This window comes from Protopterus annectens, chromosome 6.part0 (assembly GCF_019279795.1).
Source record: "Protopterus annectens isolate FY-2018-M chromosome 6.part0, PAN1.0, whole genome shotgun sequence".
Taxonomy (NCBI): Eukaryota; Metazoa; Chordata; order Ceratodontiformes; family Protopteridae; genus Protopterus; species Protopterus annectens.
In genome coordinates this window covers 803,223,517-803,239,416 of record NC_056737.1, presented here as the reverse complement: position 1 = coordinate 803,239,416, position 15,900 = coordinate 803,223,517, and positions in this window count along the sequence as shown.

Below are 15,900 nucleotides of genomic sequence, written 5' to 3'. Positions count from 1 at the left end.
TACCCCGGGTATCACTTCTGTGTCACTGTTAGACAGAGGCACAGTATACTAACCTCATAAAGGGCATAGTAAAATTCATTTAAATGGGTGGCGAAAGCCAAACACACACTGGCTAGGCTTATAAGTGCCCTAGGGCAGATAGCCTAGTATGAACCTATGAACCTATAATGATGAAGATTTATTGAGGGGGTGTTTAGCCCCGCCTGTTAATTCAATTTCAGTGTCAAAGGAAAACCAAAAAGTTTTATAGAGATAGAAATGAATACGCAAATGGCGTTGCTACAGCATATGGGTTACGGTTGCAAGCTAATGCCAGCAATATTACACACAAAGATGCTAGTGCAAGTGTTGTCAGTTTAGAAGAAGAAGTTAATACTGTAAGGAGGTCGGAAAGACTGGGCAGTAAGAATAATATGCAAGTTGTGGCTGATGTTCATTTCAATACTACAGGGGAAACTAAACAACAAGTAAATGAACCAGCAGTGAGACCCAAAGTTAAGGATACCAGTAAAACTAAAACAAACAGTGAGGAAGCACATCTAAAAGGAACTTTGAGAGATGAAAGCAAACAAATTATAGAGGTATATCAAAGAATAGATAATCAAAGAAGAACATGGGCTCAGGTGACAGCAGATGGTCATAATGAAAAAATAGACTATAAAAAACAACAGCCACAAAAAAACTGGGGTGGCAGGAAAGGTCCAAGGAAGAACTGGAACTACCAACAAAAACAATGGAAGACGTAAACAGTGTGAACTTTAAAATTATTAACTTATGTAGCAAGAATATTTCTTATGATGACTGCTGTGTACTGAGTAAGGGGTGGAATTTTGCCCTGGCACAAAGGGCAAATAAATTAGTGATGATCAATGAGTTAAGAGATTATGTGAGGAAATTAAACCTCAAATTAATATTTGGAAATCAAAAACAAAATAACTGTGAATTTTATAAGCCTAGCAGTTATAATCCACCTTTATCTAAAGAACTGGAAATGTTTCTTAATATGTGTGAAATGCAGATGCTCAAAATGTTAGAAAATGATACCAACTTTAAATATTATAATTTAACTAAAAAAGAGAAAGAATGTTTTGATGCCTTAGTTAAAGATGAAAACATACTTATTTTTAAGGCTGACAAAGGAGGTTCGATGGTTTTGTTGGACATGGATGATTATGAAAGAAAAATGAAAGAAATGTTATCTGACTGTAATTTTTATAAACCAGTTAATCTAATAGAAATAAAGAAAGGATTCTTATTAATAGAATTTTGCATAGATGAGTGGTTCTATGCTGGAAGAATCGATGAGAAAATGAAAAGAAACATAATTAATAATAATCCCAAGATTAGTAGGATTTTTGGAATACCTAAAATCCATAAAAATAGCGATTCTCCTCCTTTAAGACCAATAGTAGCCAGTAGAAATAGTAAGACAGAGGGAATGTCTATTTTAGTAGATAAACACCTACAAAAAGTGGTACCAAAGAGCATCACATATATAAAAGATAGCTATGATTGTATGAATAAACTTAATAATATTAAGGTCTCTGACTCTGATATATTACTAACTTTAGACATTAATTCTTTATATACAATGATACCAAACAAAGAAGGTATGGAGATGGTTAGAATGGAGCTACTGAAATCGAGAGAATTTTCTACTAATACAGTGGGACTGTTATTGGAGATGATAGATTTGGATTTGAGCTACAATTACTTAGAATTTTATGATCAACTATTTGTGCAAACAAATGGGGTTGCTATGGGTGCTGCGTTAGCCCCTAGTTATGCTAACATTTTTATGCAGGGATGGGAGTCAGCCAACATTTTTGAAAGTGTTTTTGCAAAAAATATTATCAAAATGCTGAGATTTATCGACGGTGTTCTGATAATATGGGATGGCACTGTCGACGAACTAAATTAATTTTTGAAATATATCAACAATGTCTGTTCCTATATTAAGTTTATGCATAACTTTAATACAGAAAGAATTAATTTTTTAGATCTTATGATCTATAAATTTGATGGCAAATTAGTTTCTAAAATTCATAAAAAAGAATTTCAAAACAACATGTATTTACACTATTCAAGTTTACATCCAAAAACGACCAAGTGGAACATTGTCAAAGGTCAAATAAATAGAATTAGTAATTTGACGAAAGATGATGAAATCTTTCATGTTGAGGCTGCCAATTTTTGCAAGAGAATGTTAAGTAGAGGTTACCCCCAAGAAATGGTAGATAAGGTGATGGCAGAAGAAATTATGAAAAGGAACATTATAATTGTAGATAAACCAAAGGAGAAAATCTCTGTAGATTTTACCACAGCTTTAGCATTACAGAATAGTAGTGATTCTAATACTATTAAAAGTATAGTTAGAAGGAATTGAGGAATATTAAAATGAAATAGTGAAATTATAAAGAAATTAGGAGATTAACCAAAATTTGTACAAAAAAGAGCAAAAAATGTTAAAGACTTTTTTCAAAAGAAGTTAAATAAAAATAAGGCTGTGGAAGAAAAGAAAAGAATGGTAAAGTGCTTCAATTGTAATTATTGTCAATATTTATACATCAAAAGTCACGAAATTACACTTGGGGAAAACTTTAGCAGAAGTCCCAGTTAGATTCACATGTAGATCTAAAAATGTTGTTTATGTATTAATATGTGTAGAATGTAGCTCCTTTTATGTAGGCAAAACAAAAAAGAGAATTGTATAGGAGAATCTATGAACACCACTATGCTATTGGTAAGGGTGATGTAAAAAATGCTATGGGTAAGCATTATGTGGAAAATAGATGTAAAATAAATTTTAAGTGTTTGGTAATAGATTCAGTGCATCCTAATATTAAAAGTATTAATGTAGAAGAAGAATTAGGGTGGTTGGAATACTGCTGGCAGGTTAGATTAAATGCATGTTTTCCCCCAGGACTTAATAACGGAGAAGAATTTATTATGTATTTAAAAATGAAGGGACTGAAGCACTAGGGATTTTAGTTAGAGGTATTTGTCAGCATTAGGCTGACTGTTGTTTTAAAACTGCTAATTCAGCTTTTAATGATTAATTGTCAATTAAGTTTAATTGACTGCTATTTTAGTATTTAAAAAGGTTTTGTTTAAGTGTAAGCCATTAGTCTGAAGAAGTCTCCATTGCAGGAGACGAAAGCGCTTACTTTTGGCTTGTATTTTACTTGAAATATTGTCTTGAACTTGTGGATTAAATCTTGAGCGTCATTTCCTGGTGCTGCCATCATTTTTTTGCTGTTTTGGATACTGATTTGGTTAATAGCGTGCTGCTGTATTTCAAATATATGGGAATTAATAAAAGGCAAAGACGGATAGAAAGATATTAGGAAGAAGCATGAAAGACTCTAGAATTGATAGATGAAATAGAGACTAGAGAAAAAGAAGGAAAAAAATTGAAATGGAAGTTAAGGATTGGTAGAAACTGGGTGAGTAAAGGAAATAATGAGGGAGAAATGAAATGGAAACAAATATGGGAGGGAGAGAGATAGAAGGGGTTATACTGGATGAAGAATGGGCAGAAATGACACACCTGCTAAGATATATAACCAAGGCTAAGAAATTTAGAATATTTGTATGGAAATGCTTACATAAGTACTTCTGCAATCCAACAAGATTAGTTAAAATGTTTGTAGGGGTAGATGGAACTTGCTGGAGATGTGAGAGTGAAGGAGGAACAAGGAGTCATATATTTTGGAACTGTGTGTATGTGACAGGGTATCAAGAAATAATAAGACAAATCTTGAGGAAAAACAGGCCAGGACATAAAACACTAACAAAAAAGCTATTTCTGCTAAGGTATGAAAATACATACCGAAAGTTGATAAAGAAATGGTAGGATAAATAATGGCAAAAGGAAAGAGGGCAATAGCAGGAAAATTGTTGAAAAAAAGAAAAGACTAAGAGGAGACGAAGTAGAAAGATTAATGAAAATACTGAGGAATATAGAAGGTAGAGAGGTACAGGGGAAGGGAACTGACAAACATTTGAAAAGATGGGAAGGATGGTTAAATGACGATGGACTTTAAGATCAAGAGCTAGTGAGACAACTCTAAGAGAGAGACTTGAAGGAGGTGATAAATTTGTAGATAGTTGACTCTGTAATGGGGTAGAGTTGGAATAGGACAGTTAGAAGCTAAAACAACATGGATAAAGGAAAAATAAAAGGTAGGCAGCTGTTAAATATCACAAGAACTCACTAACAGTAAGAAAAATCACACATGCATGAGAGCTATTTGAATATTTGAAGATAAATGTATTCAGTTGTTTGTTAGTTATAATGAAGTAAGTCATGAAGTAAATAGGTGATACAGTGTAACTGCTGATGTTAAGCTGGATGGAATGTATAAAAAGGATAAATTAAAGAATCAACCATTAGCTGTTAGCAGAGAATTGAAACTCACCAAACATGGATTGTATCATATGTAAATTGATACAGTGAACTCAAGAGAAGCTTGGACAAAAAATAGTTACTCTACCAGCAGAGATGCCCTCACAACCCTTCCAAATATTTGTCACTGACCATAAACTGGGTGGTAAAGATTAGATGTGCTGTGCGTCAGTCAGTGTGGCAGAACAACAGACTAAAACTAGAACTGGACAGATTTCTTACTCCCTTGTAATCTGTATGTTAACATGCATGCACAGAAATCCAATAATAAAATAGAAAAGTCCCAGCAATGCTGAAAAGCCTTAGTAATACCAAATTAATATCTGGCACCCTTGAAGGCAAAAAGCAGGCAAAAGATGACTCAAACATACCTTAAGACAAAGATATAGTCAAGATGATTTTAGACAACAAACCTGCACAAACTTCATAGATGTATTTATTAAGTTGGTTTACCAGTGTAGCACACTGATCACAACAGACCATTTGCAAGCACAGCCCAAGTAGATGAAAACAAACTGGAAAAAAAAAAAGTAAATATCCACAGCTTGTAATACAAGTGATTTCAAAGTTGCCTGTCATCCTAAAAGTTTTTGGGTGATATGTGGGTAATTTCAAATGCTCTATCCTTAAAATAACAGTGACCTCAGAAGAAAGACCTTCCCAGTAGACCAAAGGATACGTTATCTTCATCTTCTGTGTCAGTTTCAAGGCTAATGTATGACCCAACCTGATATTTTTTGGTCAATGAAACATCATCATCCTCCTACTCCTCTGAAGAGGATATTATCGAAGGAGGAGAAGGTGCACTGATTCTCTTCTCAGAAGGAGAAGTAAAGGGGTGGCATTTTTAGAGCTGCTAATGCTTTGGTTGCATGTTCTATAAGTTTAAAATAATCTTAATGAAAACATTATTGTCAAAACAAAGAATGTCCATTGGTAACTGGGGAACTGGCATCTGACTCCAGGATACAATACTGCACTTTCAGCAATTCAGGTATTGGACATCTTATCACTGATAAAGTTGTCAGTGGAGGATTAGGCCAGTACTGCAGTGATATTAGATCCCTGATATCTGGTATTATTAACATCACAAAATCAGGTGACAAAGGTGGCCAAACCTCAGGAGTCTCTGAAGTCTCTTTCAAATAGAAAAAAAACTTTTAGTTCTGGATTGGTTGTCTGGGGACCAATGTCTGAATTTCTAAACCGGAATTCTTGCTTAAAATCTAAAAAGCATGTTCCGCAGGTATCATTTTTACAAACATTTTAAGCAATGAAACAGGTTATGTCAGTGCTACTTCTTTTCCTGGAACTCTCTGCTGAGGCAGTGATGTTATTAAAGGAACAGGTGACTTTGTATAACTAGACTTCAGTGGACTGAGAAGCTAAATCTTATCAATAGCTGCATGTATCACTCACTATGCCAGCTTTACATGCATTTGTCACTGATGCCTGCTCATGAGAAGCACCAGCATGAGTTTCCATAGTTCGTTTTAGTTAGTTAGTTAGTTAATGCCTTGTTTTGTGACAGTAAACCTTCCTGTGTTTCTTTTCTGCTTAGCAGGCTTATCACAATATTTAGATATTTCTGCACAATCAAGAGACAGAAGTAAAAAAGTAGAAGTATACACAGTAAGATTTAAGGTTTTAAAGCCTATAAATTCCAATCTGCCTTGGCCAAAGTCTTTTTGTAAAATTGGTACGATGTTCACAATCTGAAATTTTCTAAGCTTCTCCCTGACAAAATAAACTCTTGGGGAAATCCTTTGATAAAGAAAATGGGATGTTTAAAACATCACTTACTAATGAGTTTCTGTTTAGACATCATGAGAGAAGAAAAATACAATATCACAATAAGTGTGGGTGGATTAGAATTAATTATCACAATGCATAAAAATCAAAAGATTACACTTCTGCCAAAAATTAACGCTTGGGAAATGACAAATGAAATCACAAAGTTAAAGGTTTGACTGATTTAATTAAATAGGAAATAAAAACAGAGCAAAGATTGCCTCTGTGGCATAGTAGATTAAAACCCTGACTTGACCCAGATGACAGGAATTTCATTAGCAGGTTGGGAACTGGAGCAGCAGGGAAATGAGTGACTGATACTGGCTTGTCTATCCTAGTGTGAGACAGGCAGCCAGCCCTGCTGCTGTACTGACATTCAGGATAGGCTGGTGTATTACCAGAACAGGTGTAAGCCAGCAGCAGTAGGCCCTGACAGGTGAATGCACACCATGTAGTGCATGCTGTAGCTTGCAACGGGTATGTGCAGTCATGCATATGTATGGGGACTGATAATGTGGGCTGAATCTAGTGGTTTCCATAGGAACTAGGGGATAGGACAGAAATGCCCCAAATGACTGCCTAGATGACAGGCTTCCATAACTGGCTCTTGCCCAGTAGGGGAACAAATGTGTAAATTAGTTATTACCCTACAGAGTGAATAAATGGTCATTTGGTCATGAGTGGGATTATATTCATCAGACAGGAGAGAAGAAATGTTAATACTAAAAAGAATACAGTAGAATGTACAATTCCTTTTACTTTATAGCTGGGTTCCTACTATGATCATGACATAAGACTGCAGCTGCAACCCCTAAGAATAGTAGACTGTTAAAAAAATCAGTTTGGGACCAACCACCCAACTGCACCCATTTATTTATGAATCTCCTACAATAATTAAACTTAGAATAAGCATTTTCTTCTCAAAGAACTGGGTTGTCTGATTCCAAAGATGTCAGAGGTAGTGCTGAAATGCTCTCATGTAATGTTTTGCATTCTGAACCATCATAATACATGAAAAAATGTGGCCTAGGAGGAGTAACAGCCTCTGTCAAGACAAAAGTACCAGAGCAGTAACCGCATGTCAAAAACTGCATCTAGAGTCTGAAAAAGCAGTGATTGTATCACAAACTACCCCTGAAACTGTAAGGGGAATCATGAAACAAAAGTTATGACATTCACTATATATCTCTGTAGAAAGAGCTAAGGAAGAAGGAGCACAAACAACTGATACCACAGAATTAGGACTGACATACCAAAATCTCCCAGGCTATAAATCCTATCACTGAATTTATGTCAGTTAGTGGAATCCACTAAACTCAAATTCACTACAGCTGAAATAAAAATAAAGGAAGCCAAAAACAAATGACCAGATTCAATAAACCCTACATGGTCTGTTTACGCTGTGTACACCATAGCACACTGTTTTGGATTCATTAAGAGGCTCCACACACGAACAAGGTAAACACCATGGTATGTTAATTACAGCATAAACAGCTGAACTGTATATTAATCAACCAAGCCAAGATGGAGGAGCTATTCAACAAGCAATAAAGCAACCGTGTAGACTCTGTGCTGTTTTTTCCTGCAAATTCCAAAACCTACTGGAATACAGCCATGTAAAGGAGTCTACACAGAAAGAATGTTAGGGGCTGCTGTTGCTTTAGTGTATATGCAACAAGCTGAAGTCTATGCTGCTACAAATAGACCACAGCCAAGAAGGAGAAGAGTTTTCAGACCCCATTTAACTTATCATAATCTGCATGATGTGGAAATTGTGGAACATTACAGGGTAGATAGAGACACACTCCAGGAACTCTGCAACCTCTGTCATCCTCAACTCAGACCCAGGGCAAATTGAGGGGAACTCCCATATCAGTGGAAATAAAGGTATGTGTAGCAATTAGAATTTTAGCTACAGAAACCTTTCAGAGACCAGCCCCCTGCTGGGGGTGTCACAGGCATCAGCATCCATGATCTTCCATCGATTTCTGAATGCCATGATCAAATATGTCAGTGACCACATCTATTTTCCCTGTACTCCTGATAGCTTGGCCACAAATATGCAAAAGTTCTGCCCTGTAGCACATTACCCTGAAGTACTAGGTGCCTTAGATTGTAGACATATAGAAATTAAGGCATCACCCAGGGAACAGGAAAGGTTCTACATAAATTGAAAGGGCTTCCACTCAATTAACTGCCAAGTCATGTGTAATGCCAAGGGAATCATCTTGAATGTGTATTTTGGCAACCCAGGCAGTTACCTTGGCTCACATATCTGGCACACCTCCCAACTGTATCTGATGTTCACTAGGGGAGATATCCCACAGGGTCGTTTACTTGGGGATGCAGGTTATGCACTGGAATCATGGCTGAGGACACCCATCAGAAATGCACACACACACACACACACACACACACACACACACACACACACACACACACACACACACACACACACACACACACACACACACATGCTGAAGGACGCCATAATGAGGCATGTGCTCAAATCAGAAATAAATATCATAAAGTGTGTGTTTGGGCTGCTGAAGTCATGGTTCCCATGCCTAGATACAGCTGGGGGAGCCCTGCAGTACAATCCATATACATGTACTGAAATATTCATTGTATGTGCCATGCTGCACAACATCATCCTAAGAAAGCAGCTTCAGCATGGTAAGGTCACCATAACCTCAAGCAGGTGAAGAGTCAGAAGGAGAAGCAGCAGCCACTGTGGGTGTAGGCAGATGTAAGCATGCTCAATATGCCCTCGCATTGGCTAAGAGGCAACACATAGCGCACACACTCACCACCTAAGGGGCTAAAACATACTTCCTATGCACATACATATAGTAACATTGATGCCAAGCAATGTTCACAGCCTTTACCTACCCATGTAATGGCTGTGTACTGCTAGCATCAGACAGAGTCAGTCCTGAACTAAAACCAATGTAACTGCTGGATTTACAAGGTAAGTGTTGAAGCCGGAGTGTATTCTGTAATAATATGAATGAATGGCATATACTTGCATGCTGTTATTTGGTAATGTAAGCAAGTAAAAGGTGGGTGATTTGTACAGAAATGACTTCAACATGTGACAGCAGAGACTTATATGACTAGATGTGTCCTATATCAAGTAGTAGGCCTTAGGCATCAAAGATTTACACAGTCATACCTCTCAAAAGTACTGAGAGTCACCATATGTCCTCAGTTTAACACCATACCTTTGTACTAGAAAATCATTAAACAGAGAAGTTAGAAAGTAATGAGACACATTTCAGTTTCAGACTTTACAACCCTCACAAGATCATTAACAATACTGATGCAAAAAATCTTTGATTCTACCAACTGTCTAACTTTCTAAGACCAAAATGTGTCAAAGGTATAATTAGCAAAACAACAACACAAACGTAGATATACTAAGCACTAAGTCAACAATGCACCCTGGGCATAAGACACAAATGTTATGTATCCCAGAATCCAAAATATTGAAAACAAGGATATGGCATAGTTATCACATGCACAGGGCGTTGTGTGTCTGGGGAGGGGGAGGCAGGAAGCCTAGGCTGACACCAAAGGTCGGTGAATGTCTATGAGTAAGAAAGAGAAGCAGGGAGACATTTAAAGTAAGAAATGGCCAGTGAGACAAAATGAGCTTTAAGCTTCACGGCTGAAACATGTAACTGTTGTGTGTGTGTCTGTATGGGTTCTCTAGGTGAAATTCATGCCTGAGTGTCTGCATGAACACAGCCAAGCCCTATGATAACTCTGCATCTTGGTATGTCGGACAGGTGTGAGACATGCATGGTAGAGGACAGGTATGAGCAGGGTTTCCAGATTTCTAAATTGGCCAGGTAAGGACCAAAAAAATGGTCCTTCACACTAAGTGAAGACAAAAAAAAAAAGGTCTAAAGGTCTGGTCTTTCATGCAGAATTGCCTCCCTTTCCACATTAAACTAAAGTGGCTCCACTTTACGATTTATGATTGGCCCGTATGCCAGTATACGTGCCAATCAAAAATTGCACAGCAGAGGCTCTTCTGTTCAATGCGGAACAGCCAAGTGTTTCGCATTGAACAGAAGTGGCTCTGCTTTGCAATTTATGATTGGCCCATATGCTGGTATACATCCAGCCAAAAATCACAAAGTGTCAGGCTGTTTCGCAGGGATTTGAACAGGAAGTGCGGGACTTGGGATTGGGCTGCTGATCTTGGGACAGTTCCACTCAAACAGGGACATCTGGCAACGCTGGGTGTGAGCCATGCATGGAAGAGGTGGCAATTCATCTTTGTCATACCTGACCATGAGAATTGGCTCTGCCAGAAGTTGCACTGGCACATATACACCCATGGTCAGATGCTCTGCTGCTACCTGAATGTGACTGATGTCTGATGGATGAGCTCCCATCACAAAGATACGTAGGACCATGACCCCATAGCCTGCCACATCTGAATATGGGCACCTCAACCATTGATAGAAAAGTGGAAGTAGTGCCACTGTGGGAGCATGATCTGAAATGGCCATATTGGTTAACAGCAGTCCACCTCCCAGCAGATGTTCCATCACAGACACTGCCCATTCCAATGTGTCATTCATCTGATATATTTAATCTGCAACACAGTGGAGACAGTCACCCATGTCAGGCTGTGCCACAGCTACATCCCCAAGCATTTTTCTGGAGGACCTATTGGAACATGCCTGCACCTCCATGATGGCCCTAAACATACATTGAGTGGCACAGGAAGACATACCTGGATCAGGTGGAGGATGGACAGAAGGCCTCCTCTGAGCAACCTGAATAACTTTCCTGCATGACACCTCACCCACACTTTGGCTATGTCCACAGTCAACAGGCACTGAAGCCACAGTAACCACACTTCCCTGATCAAGTGTCTCACCCACCATCTGTCCAATATCTGTGGGCTTACTGGAATGGATTAGTGTAGGTCTACTGGCTGTGTCCAATGGAATTACAGGGGATGGCTGAATGTCAACCTCGGTGCCAGATTCAACCTCTGCATCCCATGACTGGGCATCTGTTTGGCCATCACCATCATCAGAGTCTGCCAATACTCTGACATTAGGTTGTAAGAGTCCTACACTTCCACTGTCAGGATCACCTGTGATAATAAGCAACAAACACAGGAAAGAAATAAAATTCTCCAATCTGGGTACACTGCTCTAGGGCACAGAAACTAACAACCTGAAGAACAAGGACCCTGTCCAAACTCCCTTCAGTCTCCACAGTTGAGCAACCTATCCCTGTACTTTCTAAGTAAAGGGAGCATGAAACTCTCCAATCTGTGTACACTGCTGTAGGACACAGAAACTAACAACCTGAAGAACAAGGACCCTGTCCAAACTCCCTTCAGTCTCCACAGTTGAGCAACCTATCCCTGTACTTTCTCAGTAAGGGGAGCATGAAACTCTCCAATCTGAGTACACTGTTCTAGGACATAGAAACTAACAACCTGAAGAACAAAGACCCTGTCCAAACTCCCTTCAGTCTCCACAGTTGAGCAACCTATCCCTGTACTTTCTCAGTAAAGGGAGCATGAAACTCTCCAATCTGAGTACACTGCTCTAGGACACAGAAACTAACAACCTGAAGAACAAGGACCCTGTCCAAACTCCCTTCAGTCTCCACAGTTGAGCAACCTATCCCTGTACTTTCTCAGTAAAGGGAGCATGAAAGTATGTGTCTAAACTATCACAGCCAGTATAGCCTATAACTTTTAGTTATGTACTCACCATAACTTCAGATGTTTGGGATCCATCTCGCCTACATTCTGACTGATGGGTTCGGAGCCGATCCCTCGGCTCCGACTCGGCACGCTTATGCCAAAGAGCGAAGTCTCTTATTGGCTGAGCTTACTATATCCCAGGATGCACCACTACCAGTCCCCCAGATCTAGTTTGTCCGCATACATGCACACATGCACGCCCTGCTTATATAACATCGTCAGATGAAACAAGATAAAACAGTAGAACTCAAAACCGTTCAATCTCTTCTGATCTCCAAGGCAGGGGGAAGGAGGGTGGGTATTAGGAATGTAGGCGAGATGGATCCCAAACATCTGAAGTTATGGTGAGTACATAACTAAAAGATGTTATGTGATCCTATCTCGCCTACATTCTGACTGATGGGACAGCGTCCCTAGCACCTGAATCCTGGGTGGCTCACTGGAAAACACTCCTGAGTACCGTGGAACCAAATGATGCTCGCCCTTTAGATGCCACATCCAATTTATAGTGGGAAATGAAAGTGTGCGGATTGGACCAAGTAGCCGCAGCACAAATCTCCGATATAGCGAGCTTGGAATGAAAAGCTATAGAAGTCGCCATAGCTCTGGTAGAGTGAGCTTTGATAGATGTTGTAAGTTGCTTATTCAAAGAAGAATAAGCCTGAGTTATACAATCTCTAATCCATTTGGAGATAGTAGCTTTTGTGATGGTTTTACCCAATTTATTGTCTGAGAAGGACACAAACAACTGGTCTGACTTACGAAGTTGCTGAGTCCTGTCTAAATAGAAGCGCAATTGCCTGTGAACATCCAATTTATGGAGAGTGTATTCTGCTTCACTGGAGAATTTTGGGAAGAAAACTGGTAGCTCTAGAGATTGTTGGAGACAGAAACTAGAACAGACCTTTGGGACAAAGGATGGATTAGGCCTAAGTGATACTCTATCCTTGTGGAAAATCAAGTACGGTGGTTTAATAGACAGGGCTTGAAGCTCTGAAACTCTTCTTGCAGAAGTAATTGCAACTAAGAAGGCAGTTTTCCAAGACAGATATTTTAACTCACATGTAGCAGCCGGTTCGAAAGGGGAAGATGTTAATGCCGAAGCACCAAATCAAGATCCCACGGAGGCAGGATGAAAAACTGGGGGTCTTAACAGGCCCGCACCTTTAATGAAAGTTTTGCATAGTCTGCTGCTCATCAATGGAGGATCCATGGATTCGTGGAATTTAGAGATAGCCGCTAGTTGGACTTTAATAGTAGAGACAGAAGATCCTTGATTAAACAGGGATGTTAAGAATTTCAAAACCTCTGGGATAGGAGCAGTGATAGGGTCTAAGCCCTTGAGTTGAGCCCAGATAGCAAACCTCTTCCACTTACTGAGGTACAATTTGTTAGTGGTGGGTTTGTGGGCTGAAGATAAAATGTGAACAACTTCCGGGTCTAATGTGTGACTTCTGACTAAAGTCGGAAGTGGAGGAGCCAAGCTGTCAACTTCAAAGATCGAAGGGACTGATGCTGATGTCCCGACTGATGAATTAGCAGGTCCGAATTAGGTCTAAAGTCCACGGATCGTCCACCGCATGCTTCTTCAGGTAAGGAAACCATACCTGACGAGGCCAGTATGGGGCAATCAGTATCATTGCGGACCCCAATTGAGAAGCTTTTTGAATGACTTTGGAGAGAAGTGGAATCGGAGGAAAGGCATAAAGTAGCCCTGTTGGCCAAGGTTGTGCTAGAGCATCCATAGCTGGTACTCCCTGATGTGGAATCAAGGAGAAGAACCTTTTGCACTTGGTGTTTAGTGGAGTTGCAAATAGGTCGCAGCACGCGTCGCCCATCTCCTGAAAACCTGAGCTGCTACTGTTTGGTTTAGAGACCACTCGTGAGGAGAGAGAATTGTCCTGCTCAATTTGTCTGCCAATATATTTGATTTTCCCGAATGTGGGTCGCTACCAAGAAGCGGTTGGTAGCTACAGCCCATTCCCACACTCTCATGGCCTCTCTGCAAAGGGGTAAGATCTGGTCCCTCCTTGTTTGTTCAGATACCAGACCACCGACATGTTGTCTGTGTGGATGGCGATGATGCCCTGAGGAAGAAACTTGTGTAAGGCCTGTAGGGATAGAAGTACAGCCCTCATCTCCAACACATTGATGTGGAGAAGAGCTTCGTCTGGAAGCCAGGAGCCCTGAACTAGCCTGCCCAGACAATGCCCCCCCCCACCCTATCTGGGAGGCATCTGTCATCAGGGTAACCACTGGAGAGGGAATAACAAAGGGGCTTCCTTGATTCAGATTGGATGTCTGAAGCCACCAGCGAAGGTCCCGTTTGCATGTTTCCGTAATCATGATGTGATGATTGAGGGGAAGATCCTGAAAGGACCATTGAGTTGACAATAGCCACTGAAGAATCCTCATGTGCAATCTTGCCAGAGGAACTAAAAGAACCGTGGCAGACATTGAGCCTAAAACTTGTAGAACCATCCTGGCTGGGGCTTTGGATCTCGAGATCAGAGCTTGAACTTGGCCCTGTAAAGTTTGGATCCTTTCGGCAGGAAGAAAGACGCATCAATTTTGAGTCTATCTCTGCTCCTATGAACCTTATGCTGAGAGGGCAGCAAGACAGACTTTGACCAATTGAATGTAATCCCCAGGGTAGCACCCAGGAGATGGTGGCTTTGAGGTTGTCCATTAGTAGATGCCTGGTGGTGGCAGTCAGGAGCCAGTCGTCCAGATAGGGAAACACTTGGAATCCAAGACTTCTCAGGTGAGCCGTCACTACTGCCAAACACTTGGTGAACACCCTGGGGGCTGTGGTGAGACCAGAGGGCAGAGCACAAAATTGGTAATGACTGACTCCCAGGCTGAAGCGCAGATACCTCCTGGACGCCTGATGTATCGGTATGTGATAATAGGCGTCCTTGAGGTCTATGGAGCACATCCAAACATCCTTCTCCAACAATGGGAGAATGGATTGTAACGTGACCATTGAATTTGGATTTCGTGACGGATTGGTTCAGTCTGCTGAGATCCAATATTGGTCTCAGGTCCCCTGTCTTTTTTGGCACTAAAAAGAACCTGGAGTAATTTCCTGATCAGATCTGGTCTGTGGGGACGGTTGGATGACTCCTTTTCTAGCAGCTTTAAAGCTTCTGCGGCTGCCATTTCCCTTTGACTGGGTGGTGGGTCCGGGATTTTTGGACGGTGGGGTGAGTATGTGAATGGGATGGTGTAACCTCCGGCAATGATCCGAAGCACCCATCTGTCCTGAGTGATTGACTCCCAGGCTTTTAGGTGCTTGGCAACGACACCCGACTGGCTCGAGCAGCACAGCCGGGCAATCCCTCATGATGTGTGGGAGGCTGAAGAGCCACGAAAGGACTCGCGGTCTCCAGAATTGCGGGCCCTCTGCCGCCTCTGGGACGGGCGTCTCCCAGAAAAATTTCCCGTCCTCTGCCTCTGGAAGGGAATCTTCCTGCTGTTGGGGAAAAAACTTGCGAGATTTGCGGAACCACATCTTTCCCCCTCCTTTAGCCTTGGGGTAAGGCCGAAAGGGAGTGGAATAACGGGCACCTACGGCAGATAAAGTTTTCCCTCTTGCTCACAGCGGGTAAGGGTGTCTTTAACCTTTGGTCCAAACAAAGAGGACCCATCAAAGGGAGCGTCGTGAAGGAAGACTTGAAGGCCTCCATGAAACTGACACAAGCGGAGCCAGGCTTGTCTCCGTAGAGCCACGCCTGTGCCTGCGCTCTACCCGCCCCTTGACGCATAGGAAATGAGCCTCATGGACGAGTTAGAAATTGACGTAAGGATAGCCAACTGAGAGCTAACCGACTGGGCTAGCTGCTCAGGTAGGTTACGCGAGAGGGAATCTGACAACTCCTTGACCAGATCCCTCTGAAGCCTAGTAAAATGTGCCAAATAATTCAGAGACCTTAAAGTAAAGGCCGCTGAAGTCAGG